The sequence below is a fragment of the Myotis yumanensis genome, unplaced genomic scaffold, assembly GCF_028538775.1.
Source record: "Myotis yumanensis isolate MYYU_CA2020_CCGP unplaced genomic scaffold, mMyoYum1.0.hap1 SCAF_3, whole genome shotgun sequence".
Lineage (NCBI taxonomy): Eukaryota > Metazoa > Chordata > Mammalia > Chiroptera > Vespertilionidae > Myotis > Myotis yumanensis.
The window spans coordinates 154493872-154520920 of NW_027223754.1; the positions used below are offsets into that span (position 1 = coordinate 154493872).

At 36.3% G+C, this 27049-nt stretch overlaps 1 protein-coding gene across 11 annotated transcripts in view; it reads left to right on the top strand.

The window, feature by feature from the left end:
* The window catches only part of TAFA2 (TAFA chemokine like family member 2), a 466038-nt gene that overhangs the window by 431777 nt on the left and 7212 nt on the right, over nucleotides 1-27049 (top strand). Inside the window, exon 6 of one of the 11 annotated variants that reach the window (XR_011470817.1) lies at nucleotides 22182-22419. The exons of the other annotated variants lie outside the window; for them this stretch is intronic. The gene's annotated coding sequence lies outside the window, so the exon portion shown is untranslated. The remainder of the gene's footprint in view (nucleotides 1-22181; nucleotides 22420-27049) is intronic. 11 annotated transcript variants of the gene reach the window in all.

A 27049-nucleotide genomic window follows, 5' to 3' on the forward strand; every position in this document is an offset into this window, starting at 1 on the left:
GACATCCTTAACCATCTATTGTGTTACTTTTAAGAACTCTGAAGTTCAAAGGAAAGGAAAAGTCATGAAAGCCTTTTGGTCTCCAGCTCACTTTAAAAATAAATAATAAAGACCTTTTCAAAGAGTCATTAATAAAAGAAGAGACTTTCCAGTGTGGAAGAGCACATAATTATCTGCTGGTTATGTAATACTAAAGGAGCAGGGGGGAAAGGTGCTGCAGAGCCTGTAAGGTTTGAGGAAAAGAAATCTTTGATAACATGTTGGAATCTTTAGAAAAATAGACTGTGGATAATTTCTTTTAATGTTTTGCTATTCTTTCTCTATGGAATACCTCCTAAAGGAAGTCACATTCTGCTTTTAGGATTCACAGCCCTTGGCTGTTGGGGTGGACTTTACACTCTAGTGGTACCTGCAGCTCTTAAATCTGATTCTTACTAAGAAAGAATAAGCTTAACTTCATATTATACAAGATTCATATTTTCATTAGAAATATTAATTTGTATGAATCATGGATCTCACATCTACTTACTTTTCCTATGCTGAGGAAGAAATTTTCTGGGTAATTTTTAATTAATTGGAATTATTTAATCTTCACTCATTTACTTAAAGTGCCTTAAGCAGATAAGAATTCTGTAATTTTTGAATGCCTCTTCAAATATAAATGAATTTTAAGGACATACAATGATTTTATTTTGTTCTATAATGCAAGGAAAATCACGAGATATTAAGAATTTCCTATGCACGAACATTCTATAGTAATAATGCTCATGTTGAAATTAAAGCAATAAAAACAAATATGAGACCATTTACAGTGTGCTGTGCCCTTAGATAAGTGCATTGCAGGTATTGTCTTATTTAATTTCCCAGCCACATTTGGCGCTAACAAGAGTACGAAGATGTATGGTATGACCCCTGACCCCCAGGAATATGTCCTCGAGTGGAGAAATGAATAAGTGTGCAGTTGCATTGCTCTCTATCTTCATGCATTCCACTGACAGTACACATTGAATCGCTGGTAACTATAAGTCAAGAGTAACATTGGGGATAGGATAGGCCTTGAGTTCAGCTTCCTCGTCTGCAAAAATAATGGGGACGTGGAACTAGATTGAAATTTCATGTTCTTTTAACCAACATTCTTTGGTCCCATGTGCCAAGGATATTTCTAACTTCCTTTCCTGCTAAATTTATATGACATCAATCACAGCTAATCTCAGAAGACTGATAAGCATTGGGTTTTTATTCCTTTCCTTATAAGGGAGAAAAGAAACCAATGTCCTGGAAGGATTTGCTGATTAAAGCCTAGGCCAGTGGTCGGCAAACTCATTAGTCAACAGAGCCAAATATCAACAGTACAATGATTGAAATTTCTTTTGAGAGCCACATTTTTTAATCTTAAACTATTTAGGTAGGTACGTTGTTATTAACTTAATTAGGGTACTCCTAAGGCTTAGGAAGAGCCACACTCAAGGGGCCAAAGAGCCGCATGTGGCTCGCGAGCCGCAGTTTGCGGACCACTGGCCTAGGCCATCCCCTTGCAGATGTTGCCAGATTTTATACCAAGACTCAGAGACAATGCTCTGTTGACAGTGTCCAGGGTTGCTATTTCAGGCTCAAGGCAAAGGAAGAATACAGCAAGAGGAAAAAGTTCATGTCCTCACCTTAAGGTGGTGCAATTTGTGGGAATTCGTTAATCATAGTGCTTTCTTTTGCCTTGCAAATGTAATCATAGATTTAGGATAGTTAGTGTATTTATTTCTTGATGAGCCATTCTTAACAGACACATTCCCCATTCATTTGTATTCATTTCACCTCAGGTCAGGCCTCAAGTTGCACCCTGATCCATAGCACAGAGTGTGATGACCTTCAGGGCTGTGGTTTCTCAATTATTTGACGGTATCTACAGTAAGAAATACATTTTATGTTGTGACCCAGCATACGTACAACAGACACTCATTCACCCCACACTGAAATTAAAGCTCTGGTATTTGGGTTCTATTTTCTTCCTTCCTTTCTCAACTCTATAAATTAATTTTATGACCTGCCAATATGTTACAAGATGTGGTTTGAAAACCACTACTTGAGGAAGTGTTATCTGATTGCTTCCCTTATCTGCACCATGGACTTGCCACAAGATAGTTTTCAAATCAATTTACCTTTTACATTTTAATTTTTAAATATTTTAGTTAAATGTTTCAGGGTAAAAATTTCGTAAGCTCTTGTAAAATAAGATTTCATGGAATTCATTAAGTCAACAAGAATTTGAGTGTTTATGATTGTCAGGTGCTATTCTAGGATCTGGAGCGCAGAGGAGAAAAATGAACAGATGAGAATCCCCTACCCTCATAAGGCCTATATTCTAAGAGGGTGTATTCATGTTCTGTTGCTGCAATTGTAGTGATTTAGCACAAATTTAATGACTTAAGACAATATCTGATCTGCAGGTCAGACATACAGGCGCAGTCAGCTATTTCTCTACTCTGTATTTTTTGAACCTGAATTCAAGGAGTGCGATTCATCTTTTCACAACAGGGCTCATTTTCATTCTGGAGGCTCTGGGGGTGGGTCTGCTTCCAGGCTCACTCAGGTTATCAACAGAACTTGGTTCCTTATGAATGTAGAAACGAGGTTTCTATTCCCCTAGGGCAGTGGTCGGCAAACCGTGGCTCGCGAGCCACATGCGGCTCTTTGGCCCCTTGAGTGTGGCTCTTCCACAAAATACCACATGCAGGCACGCACGTACAGTGCGAAGTTGACTTAAAACTTAAAGTTTATTAAGTTAATTTTAGGGAACATTGTGGAGTGAAAGAAGATGTAGTGTCGAGGATTGAGAAAGGTATGGTGAGATGGTTTGGACATATAGAGAGGATGAACGAAAGGAGATAGATGAAACAAGTATACAAGATGAGTGTGGATGGGAGAGTTGGAAGGGGTCGACCTCAGCCTCAGCGAACGTACCTCAATCAGATTGAGGATGTTTTTAGCAAAGGCCAGCTTAGGAGTACCCTAATTAAGTTAATAACAATGTACCTACCTATATAGTTTAAGTTTAAAAAATTTGGCTCTCAAAAGAAATTTCAATCGTTGTACTGTTGATATTTGGTTCTGTTGACTAATGAGTTTGCCGACCACTGATCTAGGGTTTGTCACCTGGAAGACTCTCTCACATCCTTCAGAATTCCTGCCTTCCTCATCACATTGCCCCCTTCATCAAACCATCCAGGGCACACTGAGTCTTCTTCACACTTTGGATTTCTCTGATGTCCCTGTTCCCACCATCTCTCCTTTGCCTTACTGTTCTGCTTTTAAGGGCTCAGGTGATTACATTGGCTCTACCCCAGCAATACAGGATAACCTCCCCACTGTAAGGTCAGCTGATTAACAACTTTAATTATAATGCAAAGTCCCTTCTTAGCAGTTCTTAGACTAGTGTTTGTTTAAAGAGAGGACAGAAATCATAGGGATGTATCTTTAGAATTCTACCTACTAATGGGGAGACAAAAAATAAAATAATTATATGTCTGATGGTGATAGGTACTATGGGAAGAAGTAAAGCAGGGAAGGGGAACTAGAGAGTGCTGAGCGAGGGAGTTTGCATGTCTGATCCAGGGCTTTAAGGAGATGAGGGGGTGAGCCACAGGGCTATCTGGAGGACAGGTAAAGAGAACAAGTTAAAAGTACCTGAGATGGGACATGCCCTGGAAATATCATATTCAAGGGACAGCAATGATGCCAGTGTGGCTGCAGTGAACAAAGCAAGTGGTTGAATTTAGGGTTAGAAAGTTAATATGAGGTATATCGTGACTGACTTAAATTTTACATTAATATCCACCAAGTCTAGGTCATTTGACTTAATGGAAGCTTAATATGGTATATCATCTTGAATTTGATATTTATGAAGAAAAATAGGTGAATTTTTTTTAACTATATAGTAACAAGAAATGCAGACATTGAATGAAATTAGTATTAGAAAAAGATTTAAAATCTCAAATGATATGGCATTTGGGAAAAAGCACTTAAAAACTGTATAATTGCTATAATAATAAGTATTTTATAAAGAGATGTGAACAAAAATGAATGAATAAATTGAAGGTATTTTTATTCACAAATACATATTAAGTCCAAGGTAGGTAAGACACCAAGTTAGGTGTCCAGGAATAGCATTAACAAAAGTAACACTTTAAACCTGGTGTTTTAAATTTAAGAGCTCCTTACCTAATTAATAATAATTTAATAGAACAAAGAATGTCTACCTCGGTATTTGTTTAGAGTTATTGGAAATTCATGCAAAGATTTAAAAAATGTATCATCAGGGCTATATTTCTAAGCCTTGGCTTATATCATTACGAGTAATGGACAACATGGGAGTGCTCTGAAGTTCTTTGTAAGATTTAAATGCTTATATAGTATTTGAGCCAGATGTTTATTTATAAGTGTTAGTCTGAGTAGTATGCTTATGATCTTATAATTAATTGTGAATAGCCACACATTGTATAGGATTTAGTTTGCCCATCAGAGAATTTAATCAGCAAGAGTGAGGTACATCTTTAGGTTACTGTTAATTAAGTTCTGAGAACAATATCCCTCTTACCTGTGGTGTGAGGACTAAAATTCTGTCAGGGACTTAGTTTTAATGTTGAAGGGCTTCCCATTTGTTCAGAGGTAAATCTCCTGGGAGAGGCACTTCTATCTGGTTTTGGTTATCTAGAGTGCCTTACTAAAAGAGGAATAGTACCTCATCAGACTTGAAGAATAGAACAGGAAGTTCAAGAGACCCTAGCTAGTGGCGCTCCCATGCTTATTCTTTTTTCTATGGTGGGTGACAGCCCTCCTTTTAAAAAAATATAGGTAGTCTCTCCTGTATACACCCCCCCACGGTGCTTTCCCTTCTCCCAGCCTCACACATTTTCTGTGGAATTTAAATTCCTTAGTCAATTATTTCAGATCCAATTTTATTTTCTTACTTTGGAGAGTGAGATGAAGGTATTTTTTATTGAGAAATAAAAAATAATTCTCCCACAGCTCAGAATTCTAAATGCTTTATGATTTGCGCTGAAATTGTGGTCTAATTCCCAGCTCTCTCTAGGATGAGAGTGAATCCTAGCTCCCTGCTGGGTAATCCGCCTCTGAACACTAGAGGGTTGGCTGTGAAGTGTGCCTAATGCAAAGGCAGAGTTCAGCTCCACTCTGTAATGATCAGACCTTAGCTGGGGTACCCAATACATTTCTGAATACCAGCTCTGAGTGTGCTAGAAAAAGGAGGCTTATGTAAAGGGCTTTGTGAATATTTATCTCAGAGAATAGAATTGCTGGGAGTAATAGGTTTTAGATTATTTGAAGATATATCATGTGAAAGAAAAAAGTATACTTGTTCTATGTGACTATGTGGAATACAGTTAAGGCCAAAATTTACATCTCTTCTTGTCAGCTCTAGATGGTGTTGATTGGGCTGCCTTGGGAAATAATAAGTTTCTCATTTCCGGAAGTCATCAATTTGTGACTTAAAGGATGCACAGAGATTCAGAGTTGACTAGTGCACTTTACCTCATAAAAATGGCTTATGCAAAGGCATGGAAGTGTAGGAGATCATGGCTTATTCATGGGGTAACTTCATGTGTGTGTGAGGGGACCTGGGATGATGGGGAATTCATGGGAGGGAAGTCAGGGTAGGCTGATGGTGGCCCTTTAAATGCCAAGCTAAAATATTTGGATGTTATTGTTTAAGAAATGGTGAACCATTGAAGCATCTTAAGTAGGAGAGAAGAAGGATATGCTTTACACTTTAGAAGGTATATTCAGATATAATATATCAATTGCTGGGAATTAAGGGAAGTATAAGTTAATAGGCCTGATCTCGGATGGGACAGAGGTGGGGATATGGAGGGCTAGGTTGTAGAATCCATAGGGCTGGGTCATTAAATATGAATAGTGAGTGAAAGGAAAAATTCCATAAAGACCCATATTTCTTCCTTGACCTATTTGGTGATATTAATTGATAAAGATATGATGAGGTAGACATGAAGTAGATAAGTTGACATAGCCCTAGAGATTAAGATAGAAGTCTGAGAATAGTTATCTCCTATATAGTGTTGAAATAATTAGGAAGGCTCTCTCAGAAGGAATGTGTTGAAAGGTGGTATCAAAAACATTTTAGCAGCTAATATAGAAAAATTTGACTACTAAGGAACATGCAATGTAGACAGAGATGGGAAAACCAAGAGTGACCAGAGTCTGAGAGAACACAGAGAGAGCTCCAGGGATCCAGGGCTGCCAGTTGATGCAAAAACATGGAAACTACAAACAGATTATTTGGCTTTTAAACCTCTTTCTGAACAGAATATTTGCAAGAAATAGTGGAAGTTCATGATCAGTTAGCTGAAGTTATTTACTCTATTCTTGAAACTCGCCTCATAGTTGAATGGTGTCATTGGTAGCACACTGTGAACACAGCAGAATATGCATCTATTTAACACAAAATTCACTGTTAGAAACATTTTAAAAATAAAAATAAATATGAATCTCTTTAGCAGATTAACAAATTCCATTCAAGGGAAGCTTGTCCATTTATTTGTTCATTCTCTCTATAAAGATAAACTGAATGTCTGCTATGTTGTTACATGCCTAACATTGTGGTACACTTTGGGATTCAAATTTTGAAAAATGATGACACTTTGTTGTCCAAGAATTCACTTTCAAGTGGATAAAAAGTCAGTAAATCACTATCATGTACAGAAGTGGTAGCACAGAGGTTTGCACAGGTGCCTTGGGGGCAATATTAACAGTTGAATATTGCATAGCCTTTAACCCTCCTAAAACTCGTGGATAACAGATTTTCATGCCACTGAAAGGCAATTCAGTCAATATTTTTTCTCCTTAGTCTATAGTGACACTAAAAATATTATGTTCTGTGATGTCAACATTGAACTGTTTTCCACTTTTATATCTGATATTGTACTACCATAAGAAAATAATAACCAATAAAATGCTTTCTCCACTACACTACTTTCCTATTAATGAACTATCCATAGAGAAAAATATAACACTATAAAAATACTTTTGGATTAGACTTTTAAACCATTTAACATTTTTCTTCCAGTTATAAAATATGTGAGAGAAGATGGGAGGAATTTTGTGTATGAGACCATAGTAATAGTGCTAAATTGAAAATAATTTAAGATTACCACAAGCTAATGAGAATATTGGAACCTTATAACATTGCATATATTTATTAATGCTTGAAGTTTATAGAACACTTTAAAAAACTTTGGAGGTGGGAGAGGGCATAGAGGGGATAAATGGTGCTGGAAAAAATAAAATTAAAAATCTTCAACATATTACAGCAAAATCAGCCATCCAATTGAAATGTGATCTAAGATATAAAACTTAAGTTGACAAGTTAAAAAAAGAAATAAAAAATCTTTATAGTTTATACTAAGCCAAGGAATTCCATTAAACATTTATTAAAACATTTAATACTGAACTTATTAAAGAAGAGCATTATTTAGCTATTGAATGTACTTCTAGCTCCTGTGGTCCAGCATTATTGTGTTTTGCTCTTATTAAGTAGCAATGTTGGCTTCCCATGATTTATGGTGGGATTAGTCCAAAGTCAATAAAGGGCTGTTTTGTTGATGTTCTGCTTACTGTTGGCTATTTACCTTTATCTTTTATTGCTTAGTCTCTGCTGGTGGCAAACATATTTTACCTTTACTTTGCATCCCCTATTCTCTTTCTAGTGCTGTTAAAAGAAAACTAGGAGTGAGAGGCAGAGACACAGAGTAGGTTATACCAAGGAAGGCAGTGCAAATTCATTTTCAAAGGATATTTGCAAATAACTGAATGCAGTCTCTGCTTTGCAACTTTAAAATACCCTATCCTTGAAAGGGCTGTTTGAGTAATTGTGGGGAGAGTTGATTTAGTCAGCTTGTTCCTAGGATTCATATACTGTGATGCTTTTATTCTATCTTGAAAGAAATAAAATTGAATATTCTCAACAGACACTTTGGTTGACAGTCAGAAGAATTTAAACAGGTATCATGATTAGAAATCTCAGCTTCCAACTTCAATGACAACATAGGATCGATGTGAGAGATTACTGAAGTCAAGTGTCTGGCCAGACAGTCAACCATTGTTTGATGTTAAATTTCACAAATGGAATCAACTTGCTGAGAGCACCCCTGCGTATATAATAAAGATGTACTCTATCTGCTTCCACAATATACTTTCGAGGATTTCTTATATCAGCAGTAAGGAAATTCCCATGTGGATAAAGTTTATGATAATAGCTGTTGAAAGTAACTTTTGACAAATACTAGTATACATTTCACCTATGTAATAGTCTAAGGAGACTCTATTCAGTGAAATTATGTCACATCACTTATGATATCAAAGGTAAAGATAAAGATTCATAACATGAAAGAGAAGTGTTCATACCAATAGACTACTAGTAAAAACATCTAGGGTAGAAATATTTTCACTGGTGCTTCTAAGGGTAGAATTATTTTCAGTAGTACCAGTAACTCCTCACTGAGTGTTTAGCCTGTCTGAGATTACTGAAATTACAGAAAGATGAAGACATTGTCAAGATGGATCAGGTAATTTTTAATTCTCTATTTCACCCAGCATAGCCATTAGTGATTGCTGTGCAATGATGTTAAGTCTACCTAGCTTGTCAAGATCCCAAAAGGCCTTATGTAGTTCTGCAATGTGGTTCTCTCAGCTTCATCCCCACAAATGTACACCAACTCCATCTCGTTATGAAAACTTACACCGTATGGTCAGCTCTTCCAGAGCACTTCTGGGTGAATTTTACTAGGACAATAGAATATTTGCGATGCCACCACCCTGTGCTTACGTGTGAGGCTTGCTGATTATTTATGGACAATTTCTTGTTTTGTTTTCCTTTATCCTTCTATATCACTAATCTTTTGGGTTGGAATAGGGATGCTTGAGTCTCCAGGACAGTTTCCTTCTTTTCTCTTCTTATCTAGTACAAAATGGGAGTTCTGTAAACAATCATGAAGACTAATTCTCATTCAATATGGTAGCAAATGCCCTGTACCTCTTTGTAGGTTTTATAAGAGAAATGGGCACAATGAGAATGTGTCTGTTTCAGGTTCTACTACAAGAAAGAATTTCAAGAAGTATTGTAGCTGTTGCTCAATTATAAAATAACATTGTTTATTCACAGACAATAAAATATAGGAATTCAGTGTTTAGAAAGTCAAGGGCAAAATATTACTTAGTGTGATGTGTCAACTTGGCTGGGCCACATGTCTAAATATTTGGTCAAACATTACTCTGGATGTTTCTGTGAGGGTGTCTTTTGGATGAGATTTACTTTAAATCTGTGGACTTAGCATAATGCAGATTGCCCTCCATAACATGGGTGGGCTTCATCCTGACAGTTTAAGGCCCTGTCCTATTGTTTCTATTTTCTAGAGAACCCTGACTAACAACACTTGGATATTTTACCATTTTCAACAGTATCCAAAACTAGATAGAAGATCAAGATAGCAACAGTAATAATTTTGATAATACCAATAGCTTTGTTTTTATTAATGCCAATTCTTGCCAGGTACTGTGCTAGATGATCTAAACAAATATTTCTAAGAGTTATGATAACTTGCATTTTAAGTCACCTTATTCTTTAGTACAGATGAAAAAAGAGGTTTGAACAGTGTAAGTAACCTTCCCAGAGCTATACAATTAGTAAGTGGCAGAGTTTTAACACAGATCTGTCTGATTCTAAAGTTTATACTCTTTCCACTTAAATGTATTGTTTCTTAAGAAGTGTAAAAATTCAAAGTGCCATGTAAACTTTAGATATCTTCCCCGATATTTTCTTAGAAAATTTTGACTAACAGGGACATGATCATCACATGTTCTTCAAATATAATGACTATTTAGGTATTATTCTTAGAAGTGCTGTGAAGGTCAAAACAGTGCGTATGTATAATTTTTAATTTACAATTACAAAGGTCAGAAATTTCAATCCATCAAAGAAAACCAAGGCATTTCTACAGTTAGAAGCCAAATAAAAGACTGGTAGTAGAGGGAGGGTCAAAGTTGGTAACATAGGATGACCCTAGACTTACCTCCTCCAATTACTATATATATAGTAATTTCACCCAGAGAACAACTGAGAGTTTATCGAACAGTTTTTGCACAACAAATAAGAGAGAGACCACATAGATAAAGGTAGAAAGAAACCCCACTGTAGAAACCCCACCCATCAGGACTGGCTTGCAGTAGGGAGATATATCACTGAGGGGCTTGCATGGGCAGACTCATCTGTTCTGAGCACAGTGATAAAACAGTGATTTAAGAGGCACCTACACTGTATGTGATAAAAGTCAATTTACTAACCCATGGCACCTGCCAAATGAGTGGGGAAATGTGGGAACTCTTTGGGCTTATAAGTGCTGGTGAGTGCCATTGTTTAAATGTCCCCTACATCTAGATAGCATGGGTGGGAGCTCAGTCCAAGGGCTCTAGCCACGCTACAAGACCTCCACAGTGTGCCCAAGCCACCTTGACCAGTGTCCACTGCAGGCTCAGTGAGTAGCCTCCTAGGACACCTCTGGAGCTCAGTGCCACAGGCCTCCTCAGCTAGGAGCCACTTCAGTCCCAGCCAGCCAACCCACCAGGATTCCCTGAAGCCATGGGCCACCTCAGCTATTGCATGCTGCAGCCCTGCCCAGCTGGCCCACCAGGCACCACACATACCTACTTCTGCTCCAGCTGGCCTGCCAAGATCACCCAGCATATCCAGTCTATGCACATCCAGTCACTCCTACGCAAGACCATCCCTTCAAGACTGGGAGAGATAACTGTTTCATCTAATTCCTAGAAGCACACACAGATGACCCAAATTGCCAAAGCAATCTTGAGAAAAAGGAACAGACCTGGAAGCATCATGCTCCCAATTTCAAACTGTACTGCAATGGAATATTATTCAGCCATACAAAAGATAAAATCTTGACATTTGCGACAATAATGGATGGATGTAAATTACATTATGTTAGGTGAAATAAGACAGGAATACTGCATGATTTTACTTATTTGTGAAATCTGAAAATCCCAAAATAAATAATTAAAACAGAAATAGACTCATAAATTCAGAGAACTGATGGTTGCTAGAGGGGAGGGGAGGAGGAATGAGTGGGAAAGGTGAAGATAAGTAAGAGGTACTATATTCCAGTATACGTCACAGGGATGTAATGTACAGCACAGGGAATATAGTCAATATTATCCTAATAACTCTGTATGGTGACAGATGGTTACTAAACTTATGGTGATCGCATTGTAAGGTATATAAATGTACATTACACTATGTTGTACACTTGAAATGAATGCGATATTATATGTAAACTATACTTTTCAAAAGGCACTGGCAGCAGTTTTTACAAAGCATTCTGTAGGAATTGGCAGCTTTCATTGGGGAAAGAGTGCCTTAAATAATTTTTCTCTAGGACTTTCAATTGCCAACTGTTGTTTGTACTTAGTGGAAGGCCTGTACATTTATCTATAATCGTAATTCAGTTACTCCACTGTAGGCTCCCACATAATAACCCCTTCTGATCAGGTTTCTAAGTTAAGCATTTTGATTTGCAATTTCTGTGAATTCTGGAAGCTTCCAATGCTGTTTCTAGATTATTTCCTAAGATTTTAGATATTGTACTACATTTTGATGACATTCTGATACATATTAAACAGATATTCTTTTCAGTTATTAAAATCATATTCAATACCACTATATAAACCCTGGGGATACGCATGCAAGGAATTTAAAAAAAGAAATTTAAACAATCTCATCTCAGTAGTTTAAAATAAAGGTTTATGTCTTACTCCAACTATATCAACATCATAGGTGGCCTTGGATTGCCAATTTTGGGTCTTCCTCATTTTAGACTCAAGGCTTCAGTGAGGATGTGATCTGGTATACAGTGTGGGCAAACATAGGTTTACAGTTGTTCATATGGAAAAAGACATGCAGGTTATGAGAATGATAATTCAAGAATAAACTCTGTGTTTCACATACTTACAACTATAAATCTACTTTTGCCCTCCTCCTTTCCCACCCCCCACCCTCCATAGTTAAAGAGAAAGATAATTTTGGAGAGTTTTGCACTAGCAATTATATGATCAGCCCTAGAGCAAAAAAATCTGACTAAAATTCTTGGTCAAAACTCTTACGGATATACCCATCCAGCTGCAGGGGATTCCAGAAGTGGAGTCTTTCCATATATGCCCAGGAGATGTTTTTTAATGCAACGTAAATTTGGAATTATATGTGAAAATTCAGAGTTTTTTTTTTCACTCTGTATGTTGTACCTGTGAAAGGACATTTTAGAACAAAATCATTATCTCAATCATTAATTTGCTAAGCATTTATTAAACATGTATTCGATGCCTGCCACTATGGCAGGATCTGCGTATCCACAGACAAACACATTCACAAATTTTTCTGCTGAATAGAGATACCACTTCAGATACACACTTTCTTATCTCATCTACACTGGAAGTCCAGACACAAGCTGACCTACCTCTTCAGGTTCCATATCCCTTATTACATCTCTACCAGGTTCATTTGGAAAGGGCTAGCTTTTGAGATGACATGTAAAGCAGGCAAGTAGTTTAAAAAGTTGTCATCCTAAACTACCTATGCCTACAGGATACATTTTTATAAGGAAAAAACACACTTGTTATTACACCAAAAAATAATCTCATTCTTTAGTCATAGCACATACAACAGAGCTAAGAACTGAAGTCACAGAAAACAAACAGAACAAAACAACATTTTTGAGCTCTGTGCCTAGCTAGTTAGCCCAAGCAAGGAATTCTTTTCCTTTGGGAGGGGAATAATAATAATCTATGTGCAATTTAGCAGGGCTTTTTCAAGGGGAAAAAAATTCCTAAATTGCTGAGGACTCTGGATGACTCCAAGGGTTCTATTAGCTTTGCCTTAATCACTCTCAATAGATACATTGCCAGAAGCATCCATCCATCCACCCATCCATTATTTCAATGAGTCCCATTTGCCCCCGTGAAGAATGGCAGCTGTGTTGTGTATATGCAAGGATGGTGTAATGATTAAGAAGCCAGTCTCTGGAGCCACATCCCAACGGTGCTACTTGTTAGCTGGTAGCCTTCAGCAAGTTACTTTACATCTATGCTTCTCAGTTTGCATATTTGTGAGATTGGACAATAATATACCTACCACATAGTTCCCTTATATGAATTTAATGAGTTAATATTTATAAAGTACTAAACAGTTACTGGCCAAATGTAAATGCTTTATGTCCTTGTTAAGTAAAATACATAAATGAAGCAAGTTTTTTAATAGGCTTATAAATTGGCTAGCTTTCTCAGAATTCAAGCATGCACATTGTTATTCCACAGTAGTCAGCCGGGTTAAGTAAACACTAATGTAGAGTTATCACAAGACTTCCATTTATATTTAGATGAGGACTATGAAGAGATAGCACAAGTTTGAAGGTTGGTCTATCTATACCTACTCCCTTTTGGATTGGGTACAAAAATTCACCCTAGACAGAAACCATAGAGATGTAATAAATGGATTCCGTGTGTGTCTGTAGTGGTCACAGGATCTGGGTCATTTCGGTAACCCACATAGATGGGCCAGATAGAAACTGTTATGTTAATCCATTGCAAAGGCATTTCCCCCAGGTTTATCTTGTAGGAGCAAAAATAGTTTCTCCTTTATAGCTACCAGGTATTGGCTTTTTTAGCAACATCCCTTGAGGACTTATCAGAGCTACATAGTAAAGGAGGCAGTTTTTTCTGATCATTGTAATTGTTGATATTTGGTCAACTGATATTTCTATATTCAATGATACAATTAAAAGACATCCTCACACAAAAAGTATCCTTGTATGGTTGAAATGTTTTGGTAACTTTAGAGGGAGGGATGTTATGCTAGGGTCTATGTACTAGGTTTGTGAAGATTTTTTTTAATTTTAAGGTGTTTTTTTTTGTATTTGTTTGCCTAGAGCAATTTAAGATGAAGTTAGCTTGGAGTAGTTGGTACAGATTTAAAGGACTATTTTATGGAATGCTAAGCTACCCTGGCACATTTTTCTATTACTAATAAAACATTAATGTTCTTACTAAATCACAAAAACACGATGCTAAAAGTGTTTATAGATATTATACAATTAGCAGAAGCCAATAATTCCTATTTATGAAATAATAAATAAAACCTAAATGATTTTTTAACCTTAGTACATTTCAAACAAAGTGTATTGTATGTATTTTGCTTATAGATTTTTTAAAATTGTGTTAGACCTTATGTACAGAATATAGCATTTTTATAATGTATCACATTCTAGTGATCTATCTTTGAAAATAAAGCAGTCTTTGCACAGGAAATGCATAGCTTTGGAGAGGACAATCATAGTATCAAAGAGACAGAAATACATTTATAATTAATGCCTTATATAAAGTTAATATTTTATAATAATGATGTAATAATGAGAATAATCTTAAGAGCATATATTTACATTTTTATTTCAAAGTACTATTTGAAAGTGTTTAAAATTACTATTTATTGTATTCTCACTAAGATTGTATTTAATCTTCACAGTAGTGTGATGAGATATGGATTTACCACATAAGGATGGAAACTGAGGTTTTTGGTTTTTTTAAATAGTGAAATAATAGGGTCACACAGTTAATAAATAACCAAGTCAGGATAAGTCCTTGGCTGAATGATGTTATTAACCCCCTACTCTTGCCTGTTTATATATGATTTCAGAAAGGAAGGAAGAGGGAGAGAGATAGAAACATCAATGATGAGAGAGAATCATTGATCAGCTACCTCCTACACACTCTCTACTAGGGATCAAGCCCGAAACCTGGGCATGTGCCCTGACTGGGAATTGAATCATGATCTGCTGGTTCATAGGTCAATGCTCAACCACTGAGCCATGCCGGTCTGGTTCTTAACTATTATAATTATTTGCCTGCCTGATTCTTAGAAAATCTTAAAATTCATCATTTTATTCATCATCATCATCATCATCATCATCATCATCATCAGTAGATGAACATTCAGTGTATATAGGATATATTGCCTCTTATCCAACTTTTAATTATTCATGGTAAAAATAATTAGGAGAAATTGAAATTCACAGGTAATTTTTATTTTTCTATTTTAGGCAACATTAGAAAAATTCCATCAGAATTGAATTGTTCATTATAATATAATATAAATAACCAAAAAGAAATCCAGAAAAAATGAACCCTATACTTGAGATTATTAGTGTTTTAAAAAAATCTTGATTTTTATAAGAAGCCTATTTGTCCTGTTTGTTATAATAAATCTCTTATCTCAAAGGTAACAGTGTGTGCAATGGCTTTAATTTGATTCTCAGAGTTTATGACTTTGGATTACAACACTAATTGATAATATTGTAGTCAGTCTTTCACATTATAACATCCATGTCTCAGCTCTATGATGGGAAAGTTGAAGTTACTACAGTGCTTTAGCGACAAACCTTTCCTTAATGCTATCCTTAAAAATTGATTAGCAACTTGATGTGACTGAATGAGCTTCAGAAATCTTTTACACTTCAAGGAATGCTCAATTTTTACTATCGTAATAGTTGAAATATTTGTTTCAGAGAGTCATTCATTCATAGCTGTAAGATTTCAACATTATGAATTGTTTACTAAAAATTGAATTTTCCACAATGAAGGTAACTACTCTCTGTGGGTGATGATATAATTTGTTGTCCATAGTAGGACCTAATTTCAGGATAAATCTAATGGGAAGTTAGAATAAATTGTGTAAATCAGGATTTTCCTAGGCAAACTGGACAATATAGTCACATATAAGTAACTGCTAATGAAGTTCTGTTTTAATAATTAAGTGAAGGTTAATATGGAGAGAAGACTCCATCTCAACATGGCTGTAATACAGAGGCACTATGCCAGTAGAATATCAAAGATAAATTTCAAATATTACATACATTTGGTGAATGACTGATCAACACCAAGTTCATCAATAAAACTTAACCCATATAACTTGACTTCCACTTTTGGTAATGGATATTTAATAATACCATCAAACTGCCCTATTTTCTCCCCTCCCTCTAAGGAAACTGAATTTTTTAACAAAATGTAAGATGCCATACGTGGAGGCATTGAAAAGTCAATAAGAAATTGAAGAGTTATTGCTCCAGAATCTAGGGGAGAATGAAGACTAGTTTAGTTTAGTTTTGGGAGTTCCTTAATCCATGGAGGCAGTTGTCAATGTTAGAGGGAGCACAAAAGAAGTCAAAAGAAGAAAGAAAATAGGAATCTAGAACAAGTAAAATAAAATTTAGTTGGTAGATTAAACCCAAATTTCTAATGTGATTATATCAAGTGCAAATGGCCTAAATGATCCAATTATGAGGCACACACAAAGGTTGTCAATCTGGATCAAAAGATCAAAACACAAGTATATACTATTTAACAGAGGTTCATCTAATCTAAAATTATAAAAAAAACTGAACATAAAAAAATAATGTAAAAGATACACCACGCAAACACTAACCTAAAGAAAGTTGATATACTATTAAGGAAGAACACTTCCTAATGATAAAAGGTTTACTTCCTCAGGAAGAAACCACATGATAAGTGACTTTATGAAGTTTTTCTATGGTCAAGCATCATTATAAGCACTTAATATATATTAGTTCACTTAATGCTCACAATCGCTCTATGAAATAGGCTTATCTTCATTTTACACATGAGGAGACTGAGAAATGAAGAGGTTGCCCAAAGTTGCATAGCTAATAAGCATCGGATCTAGGATTGAACCCAGACAGTCTAGCCTCCTGGTTATGAGAATAAATATTTGAATAGGAAAAGCCTACATGGACCAAATAAGTTTTGGTTTTCCCTCTGCTACACATTTCAAACCAGTTTGCCATGGCAGGGGTAGCTCCTTAGAGATTCTCTGCTTCAGATATTAGTTTAGATTCTTCTCCGCCTCTTCCTTCAGAATCCCCTAAAATGGAGATGTGGTATTTTTCTCATAATTGAACTCACATACAGTTGACTTGTTTGGGGAGAGGACATCCCTTTAAGACACTTCTCATAGACAGGAAGAGCTAAAAGCTATGGTGGAGGAATGCATGACCTTCTTATTTGAACTTGGTTTTCTACACTAGGGATGTCTCCATCTAGCTAGAGTGTAAGTGTATGTAAGACACGCATTCAGGAATGTTTTGCCACCAGGCAGCTGAAAACATTTGCCAGAGAAATCTTCCATCGTTTCACACCCAGACTTACACACACACACACACACACACACACACACACACACACACACACACGCCTCTCCTTTCCTAAAACTTTGCAATTCCTCGCTGTTGGAATGGAAAGAACAGTGGCTTCCAGGGCTTATACAAAGAAGCCATTGTGTTCTCTCCTGTCCGTTCAGGCTCTACCTAGTTCCAACTTCCAGGAATAAGGCTTTTGAAAGGAGGAAGGTATGAAGCCATGTTATTTCTGGTGACCACCATGTACTTGCACTTAGTGTGCAGTCGTGACAACAAGGATCATATCTGCTTTTCCCCACTGGTTATCCTCAATAAGTAAAATAGCAAGAAAAAAAACATTTGTTGAAAAACACACAGAAAGAAATAGATGATTGAATGAGCCTTTGTGACCGCATCTTCTATACTGTCCCCCTTGCTTACTTCACTGCCACCACACTACCCTCCTTACTTTTTTTATCTCAGGTCATTTGCACACACTATGTATTCCCTCTGCGTGAAGTGCCCAGCTATCAGCTGGATTGGCTCTCTTTTCTCTTACAGGCTTTCAGTGAAGTCTCACTTTATTAGCAAGTCTTCCCTGTCTATGCTAACTAAAATTGTACATCCCTGCCTCAAAATTCGCTCTCTCCCATTTGGCTATATTTTTCTCTTTGCATGGGCTAACATACTTTAAAATGTTACTAATTGTGTCTTTGGCTAATGGTCAGTTTCACAAGGACAATGGTTTTTTTTCTCCCCGCTCCCCATACTTAAGAAAGCACCTGACATTTCATATGTGCTCAGTAAATATTAGTCAAATGAATGAATGACATAACAGATATGCAGGACCTATTTCACTAGATTTGAAGCCCCAAATCAGGGATCTCAGTCTGCAAACTATCACCTATTGCTTATATGAATCCTTGAAAAGCTTCACTTAATTCATCAGAGCTTTTATTTAACTGCCAGGAGATAATAGCAATTAGAAACAAAGACTCATAACAGTAAATAGCAAACAGGGACAGTCTCACAGAATAATTCTGAGAGCGATAAGAGAATATGGATGTGCACTAAGTAGTCTACTGGTGCCGGCAATTAATATCTGAGAGGTGGAAGCAAAGGAAGGGTGAGGAAGGTTCCAGGTTCCATGAGCAATAGAAGGATCAACTGCCTTTGACAGTCTTGTCTAGGCTAGAAAATGCAGTCTCCTGCATTTTGCTAAGCAAAAATTGACTTCTCTTTGTCTTTTGAAATGCCAGTCTCTATACTTGAAAAATATAATCTGGGGGGAGGGAGAGCAGCCAGGCATCCTGAACTTAAATATAGAATATATAATTAAATATAGGCATGCATGGGAGAGGCAGAGAGATTGCATGCACAATAGTATTTTGGGTGAAGCAGTCATGGATGTATTTGTTTGTTCCATTATAAGGAATTTGGTACTTCAGATGCACCGCCATACCTGATGTCAAGTGAGCATGTAATACTTGGATGTAGGATAATTGTCACAATGGAACATTTCATGAGAAAAATTTCCTGACAGTGTTAAGCAGCAGTATTAAAATTACTCAAGAGAAAACTGCATTTTACAAAAAATTAGGATAAATTTCTCTGTGAAATACTAACTGTAATGAATATGCCATAATCAACCTTGCTGTATCTATTTGGACATTTTCCACATCCCCAGTGGTTAGTCTAATACCAATTAAATCATCACAGAATGCTATTATCTTTTTGCATTATGATTTTCATAAATTAATTTTGTTTTAAAAAATCAGGCCTTTTCCAAATGAGAATAAATTTAAATATCTAAGGTGTAAGTGTGAAGCTGGTGTCAGGACCCATGCATATCTATAATTTTAAAATTCTGAAATCACAGAATCGGGAATAATCCTTAAAGAATTGAAAATGGTGGCACTGACCTTTTGGGTCACTTAATCATTCCCCTTGCTATTCATGGAGAATACAGATAGTAACTTTTGTTTTTCTTCTTCTGAAATTAATTATCATTCTCCCCTTATATTCATTTATTTGTTCCTCCATCCATCCATTCATTGTTTCAATCTTTTATTAATAAATATTAGTCATTATTTAAGGGCCTGGAATGCTGCTTAGCACAGGGGCATGGTTGGGTCAGGGGCCAAGGGGGTGGGGTATAAGGGACATCTGTAATACTGTCAACAATAAAAAAAATTAAAATAATTAATATTAAAATATGCTAATATCATCTTTACCCAATACATTCTAGTTTAGTGGAAGAAACAAATAGGTTAACAAATTAGCATAATATGACAAAATATGTCTTATAATAGAAGTATGGACAAGATATGTCTTATAATAGAAGTATGGACAAAGTGTTGACTAGATAAATCACAAAGGCTAATGAAACATGAAGTGATAACTATCTAAATACTCTAATGTTTGGAAGAAGAATATTTCAGGCAAAGATAAAATGTACACAAGGATAAGGAGATATGAGTGGGCATATCAAGGCCTACAGGGATTAGTTAGGTATGGCTGGAGTTGTGCCTATGTGTCTCTGAGGGGCTTTGGGAGATGGAGAGATGAAGCTGGGTGGGTTGAGTTCTAATTGTGAAGGACCTTCTAGATCACCAACAAGAATTTACATCTCTTTCTGTAACAGGAAACTATTATAGCTTTTTGTTTTCAGGATAATGGTGGCAAAGAGGAGGAGGGCTGCAATGAACAAGACAAATCAGAAGACAAATTAGAAGGTTATTGCAACTGTGCAAACCAGATGAAATAAAGGCCTTGATTAAGATAGTAACAGCCAGACAGAGAGTTGGGAAGAGAATAAAAAGATGACTAGGGTCTGGAAACTGATTAGAAATAAAACATATGGGCATTTATGTTACAATGCTAAAAATAGTCAGTGGGTATATGAAATTAAAAAAACAATAAGACTTTCCACAGTTTTGAACAACGTGAAGAAAATGGAGAACTAGAAATGTTAAGCAGTATATTCTCGGTCTGCTCCATGCTTTTTCTCAAGGATATTAAGCTCCTCTACATTTTCTCCACCTCCATCTTTTGTCTTCAGTCCATGGTGAGTCATGACACTGACCCATGCTATGACTGCATTGGCTCTAATATAAATGCATAAAGTCAAGTAAATGCAGTGACCAGAGCGAAAATTTCTGCTCTTTTTCACACCATAATTTTAGTCTCACATTTTATGGTTAGGGAGAGAGAGGCCAAGTTAGCAGTGATAGGGAAAAGAGGGTCTGTTATTAGTGCTAAAAGACTCAAATTTTTTTCAAAATTGGGAAATAGTTTTTTACAGTATGACTAGAGGCCTGATGCACGAAATTTGTGCAAGAATAGGCCTTTGCAGCCCCGCTGCCTTGTCCCTCGCAGCCCCAGCCTCATCCGGAAGGTCATCCTGAAGGTCGTCTGGACAGTCATTCAGCTGTTCGGCCGTTTGGTTGATTTGCATATTATGCTTTTATTATTATAGATTAGTTTTAACTACCCTGATCTCTCAAGTTTATATAATAAATTTATGTAAGAAATGAATTATATTACCAAAACCCTCTGTTATCTGATTCTAAATTACTAGCCACTCCTCCATATGATTATTGAATAATACTGACTAATATTGAATAATATTAAATTATCCAAATATTTGAAATTAAAATAGTATATGCTTTATGTAATATCTGGAATACTTTTGGAAAGAGAAATTAGAAATAAAACTTTTGCCCTAGCTGGATTGGCTCGGTGGATAGAGCGTCAGCCTGTGGACTGAAGGGTCCCAGGTTCGATTCCCATCAAGGCACACGCCCGGGTTGCTGCGGGCTCAATCCCCAGTAAGGGGTGTGCAGGAAGCAGCTGATCAATGATTCTCTCTCCTCCTTGATATTTCTAACTCTCCCTTCCTCTCTGAAATCAATAAAAGAATATAAAAAAGAAGAACCGTAACTTTTGAAAGTCTATACCTATAAAATAACATAAACTACAACTGAAAAAGTCATGGATCCCATTCTGACCATTAATGAGGATTACACAAACGATGTACAGAGAATAAAAAAGATGGCTTGAGATGAGAATGCCCATGGGTGCTAGACCCACACACTGGCCATAGTACTCTGCCGTACTTATCAGCATTAAAGTGTATATGAGTAAGGTTCAGACTTTACCGAATTATCAATGACTGTAGACATGGATGCTCAGATAATGGTGGCAAAGAGGTGGAGGGCTACAATGAATAAGACAAATAAGAAGACAAATTCGAAGGTTAGTGGAAAGTCTTATTGTTTTTTAATTTCATATACCCACTGAATATTTTTAGCATGATAACATAAATGCCCATACGTTTTATTTCTAATCAGTTTCTAGACCCTAGTCATCTTTTTATTCTCTTACCAACTCTCTGTCTGGCTGTTACTATCTTAATCAAGGACTTTATTTCATCTGGTTTGCACAGTTGCAAACAAGCCTATGAACAGTTAAGATTGCAAGTATTAAGTCTTTGAATTCAAATTGAATACTACTACATAATATTGTTTCTACAATTATTTTACCCTTTTATGTTAAAATGATTGTCTGTTGTTTTCTACATACTTTCTCCCTTGATCTTAATGAACATTTTCTTAAGTTTGTGCGGAATGCTGTCCAAAATACTCACAAGAAATGCTTACTATCCTTGTATCGGTTTCTTATAACACCTGTTTATTTTAGGTCCCATTTATGGGTATGTGTTTCTCTGAAATAAAAAATGTTCTAAGAGTTTATAATCCTCTAGGAGAGATACAAAACTATTGCTGTCCTGAGCTTTTATGGAGGTGAAGGAAATTATTGTCTTGCTGTTGAATGTTCCCTTTCTCCCAGGTTTGCTTCCTGTAATAACCCGTTGAACAGTGGAGTACCTGACATGTGTTTGTTCCTTAGGCAAACGTGTAAAACTCTTCAAGTTCGAATGGAGGCGTAGAAAGAGGTTTCTGCTGTGCCTGATGAGAATTTTTAATATCCACATGCAAAATATTCTGGCTCCACCATGGAGCACTAGTGTGGTGAATCCTAATGTTGGTCGGACTCTAAGGAAGGGACAGAAGTTTCATTGAGGAGTAAAGATTCAAAACAACTCCAGAAATGAGCTCACCTTGGTTTGTTTCTCACAGAGCAGCAGGTGTGTACATTGTGTTACAGGATTAACTGCAACCAACTCTTTCTTATAGTTCCCATTAGCATTCCAGGGGCCCCTGATTGCAGAGGAAAGATGAACTCCATACAGCTTTAGGGAACAGAAGGCAAAGATCTGCCTCTGTGGTCAGTGAAGAAAGGCATCGAATTATCTTTATTAAAAGAAAGGGGCATCATTCTTTGAACTATGATACCCACAAATTTAACAAATTTGCCACAAATAGCCAATATATCATTATTGTGAACCTAATATTACCACCTACAGTAGCCCCCCCAGTTGACACAATGGGTAATACAAAACCCTGGTTGTATTCGTGGACCCCTGTCAGTGTTCAATCTGCCTATTATTTTGTAAATTAGCATGAAAAGTATTGAGCCATCAGGCTTTCACTGAGTTTCCATATACCAAATGATGATTGTGCCCTTACCTAATGGTCCATACTTTCTATATTTAAATGGCCCTATAATTGAATCAGCTATCTCAGACCAGCATCTAAGCAATTAGAAATAGCTAGAGTTAAAGATTCATATTTTGATCAACTTTGGGAATTCATGACTACTGAATTTTGACCATTATTATTATTATTTTTAAATATAGTTTTATTGATTTCAGAGAGGAAGGGAGAGGGAGAGAGAGAAAAAAACATCAATGATGAGAGAGAATCATTGATCAGCTGCCTCTTGCACACCCCCCACTGGAGATTGAGCCTGCAATTTGGGCATGTGCCCTTGACCGGAATTGAACCCAAGACCCTTCAGTCCTTAGGCCAACGTGCTATCCACTGAGCCAAACCAGCTAGGGCTTGAGCATTATTAAAAACAAACAAACAACATCCAGAGAGAAACACTGTATATCTGGGAAATAGAAAGGAGAAAAAGTAAAAGCACCAACATATTACCAGTAAATGTCACTATCTAGATGCTTCCCTGTTCTTCAGAAATGAATTTAGTTTAGCAACTTGCAGAAAGGGAAGTTTTTTCAGACATCTCTCATCTCTAAACTTCATTTTATGGGAAAAGATAGGCATGGCGATGAGAGAGGATGTGCTACTTCAGGCAAGGTACTAGCTTTGTCTTCCTCAAATTCTCAAAGTGACAACAACATATTCTTTATTCAGTCATGTATCTTAAAGAAATGCTAGTACTAGGAACCACTTGTATTTCTAACTCAAACGAATCAGGAGGATAAGAGAAAACGTTGCTCTCTTAGTCATCTCTAGGTTACTAAAATGAATTTCTTAAGTTTCTGCCCTTCTTCTCCCAAAATTCCACTGTACTGAAATCCTGCTTTTAAGCATACTTGTTACTGCTTATTTCTACTAGCCCTCAGATGTAGTGAGGCTGAAATTCTTTTTTTTTTTTTTTTTTTTTTTTTTTTTGAGGCTGAAATTCTTGAGAAGTGTGATACTCTAGCAGATTTTAACTTTTAAATTAAGCCTTAATGACAAAGTGGGAAAAAATTATCAGTTCAAATTACACCTTAACAAATGAGAGGTGATTCTAAAAAAAATAAACCTGCTATCAAATTTAGCAGGTAAAATACATTTTAATTGAATTCAAAATATCAACTGTCTAAAAATGTGTGAACTGTGCTGGTGTATGGAATAATGTCTTTTAAAAAAATCTATTCAGACTTCCTCCAAGCATTCGAAATAATAATTTTCCCATATTAAGGGCTTTTTGATATCTCTGAAGGAAACATAACTGAGTCCCATTATATTGCTGTCTTTCAAAGTTATCTTAATTTGGGGGTCATGTTTGACCTGCCTAAACAAAAGTGCATGATGGGGGTCTGGGGAAGAAGGGGCAGGAAAGTTTTAAGTCTCCTTACTGTCCCAAAGAAATTTATTAGCTGCCAGAATTGAAGTCGGGAAATGTTTTGCTAACAGTGACTGTCATCCAGAGAGGAGCAGTTGATCTGCCTCTGAGTGGATGAGTGTGCATAAGTGGCTGTGCAAACAGTCATCTGTTTTCATGAGTCACGTAGAAGAGTTCATGGCGGGCGCACTGTACAGCTTCAAAGTTCCAAGAAACAGTGCAGGTCCATCTGTTTGAAAGATTTATTTCCAGTCAAGATCTCCATGTGCACAGCATTGGAAGCTGAAAGCCATTGACAGCTGTTGACTAGTTCTGCATTCTAATTTAATGAGTAGGCTTTTTAGAAAAAAGAAGTCTACATAAATGTTATACCACTGATGAACTTAGGGAATCAGGATAAAGTTTTATCCCATGTAGAATTAGTCCTTCTTAAGAAAGGTCATAGTAGTTTGGGGATAGAAGGGAATTAGAAGCTCCCTGAATCCAATGGACTCTCGTGGAAGGTATGGACCCTGGAGATTCAGAGATTAAGTGACTTGTTCAAATTTCTAAAACTACTAGCATGTTGTAATGCTGATATAAAACTCTTATCAGAATAAGGGATCCTCTCTCTCCTCAGTTATGTGTGGTGTTCTGGTTCTCTGCAGAAATCTAGGAGGACTATATGCCATTTTCTGCTTCCACACAGAGCTACACCTAAATGTAGTCAGTTAGCTACTGAAAGGCTCTCTGTTGTTGGAAATGACTTTCATCCCAATCACTCAAGGTTGTTAAATTTTTAAAGAATTTATAGAACAGATAACAAGGTCATTCAGTGGAAATGCTGACTGTAGCTGAAGCATGAAACAGATAACCTTTGGTGCCTCAAATGTTAAAATAAATGATCAGACCATTTCAGCACTAGCCATTCTTAGGAAGGAAAATTAAACTGTGGTATGAAAATGCAACAGCTTTCAAGGCTGTTGGAATCACCATATCACCCTGAAAGGCAATTGTAGGCTTATTTTTTGTATAGGTGGTGTATTTATGAAGGCAATTCATATGTCATTGACTTAACTTCATTTGTACCTAAAAAACCTCCTGGCCAGCTTGCTATCGAATGATTATCCCGGACTGACAGGTGTCTTTCATTTTGTAATACCTCCCTGTATAAGGTGCTTTACGATGGGACAAAAGCATCCATGTACAGTTATGACCAGCTCAATGGCAGATTTTCTCTAACTTAATGAGAAAACCTGCTACTGCAGAGTAATTGTGTTTTAATTGCACATTTAGTAGACAGAAGTGAAGTGAGAGCTTAATTCATGTACTTGTAAAAGCTACATTAAAAAATACATTTGCAGTGAAGCAGCAATTATATTCCACACAAGGAAATATGCATTCAAATCAGCATTTAGGATGATGAAGATATTCTATTCTTCCTTTTACTTTATCGAGTAAGTTGCATTTATTTACTGGAATGTTAGTTTGAAATGGTGCCTATTTGTGATATTACTAAGTGGCTGTACTAGAAAGATTGGACACGCACTGCATTTAAACCTGCCACCCACATATTTCTTGCCTTCCAATTGCTTAAATAAATAATGTTCATCAATTCAAAAGTAAATGTTTCCCTAATAACATGGGTATCCTAGTGAAAATTTAGCTTTTTAAAAAACGAAATTGACTTGTAATGTTCAAAATGCAGTCTTCTACTATTGTGTGTATAGGGTTCATTTTACAGTCACAGGAATGTAAAAATTATTCCGGAGTTTCTCATAATAAGATTTTAATGATCATACTGAAGAAGAGAACATATTATTTTGTGAATTTAGTTAATATGATATAACATTCATATTGATGCTGTGGCAATTTGGCAGTGATTTCAGTTTTATGTAAACTGACAAACTGAATGACTGAGGTTCAAAAAATCAAAGGAAAACAATATCAGAGGAACCATCAATAATGAATAAATAAATGTAAAAATCTTCATTTTGTTTTGGCATCATTATACCCTATTTATTTTTTAAGCCTAAGTAGTTAGAGTGCAGTGCTAATTTCCTAAATATTTGTCCTGCATGCAAAGTCTGATGGTAGCTGGCCTCTTGGAAAGGCAGAGAATGAAAAAGAATGGAATTATGTGTCTGTGAAGACTAATAACGTATGCTCAGAAGTAATTAGGGGCAAGAACTAAAAATTCAGTGCATTCAGATTTCTAGGAACGTATGCATATGAATAATCGTTACCACTTGCTATGCTTATTGTGTGCCTAGAACCGTTCTAAAGACTTGACCTATTAACTTCTCAGGTCATACACCCCTGTGACATAGATATTAATATACCTGTTTTACTCAAGGTCATGTCCTGAGTTATCAGAACTGAGCTTAGCTTAACTTTGAGATACATCCTTTTTAACCACTGATCTGTATCACCTTTTCTGAAGAGATTATCTCTCCCCCAAAGTTCTCCAAAAGAGTGGTGCTTCATTCAAGATATAATAGTTTTATGAGTGACTAGAATATGAAAAAAAAATTGCAAGATCAGTTACCATAAGACACAGAAAATTAACTCTAATTGAGCAAGTCAATATTTGTAGAGAAATAAGAAGTAATGCCCCCTCCAATATGTATCCATCTTCTGTGTCTTTCTTTGGCAATTACTACCTCTTAATATTTAAAAAGCGTTTAGCTGGACAGACACTTTGCAGGAACAACCTGATTTAATCAAAGTAGCAAAGTTATAGGGGCTGATAATATCCTTCCCATATTACACATGGGAGACTAAGGCACAGGAAGTTTGATTTATTCAACCCCACAATG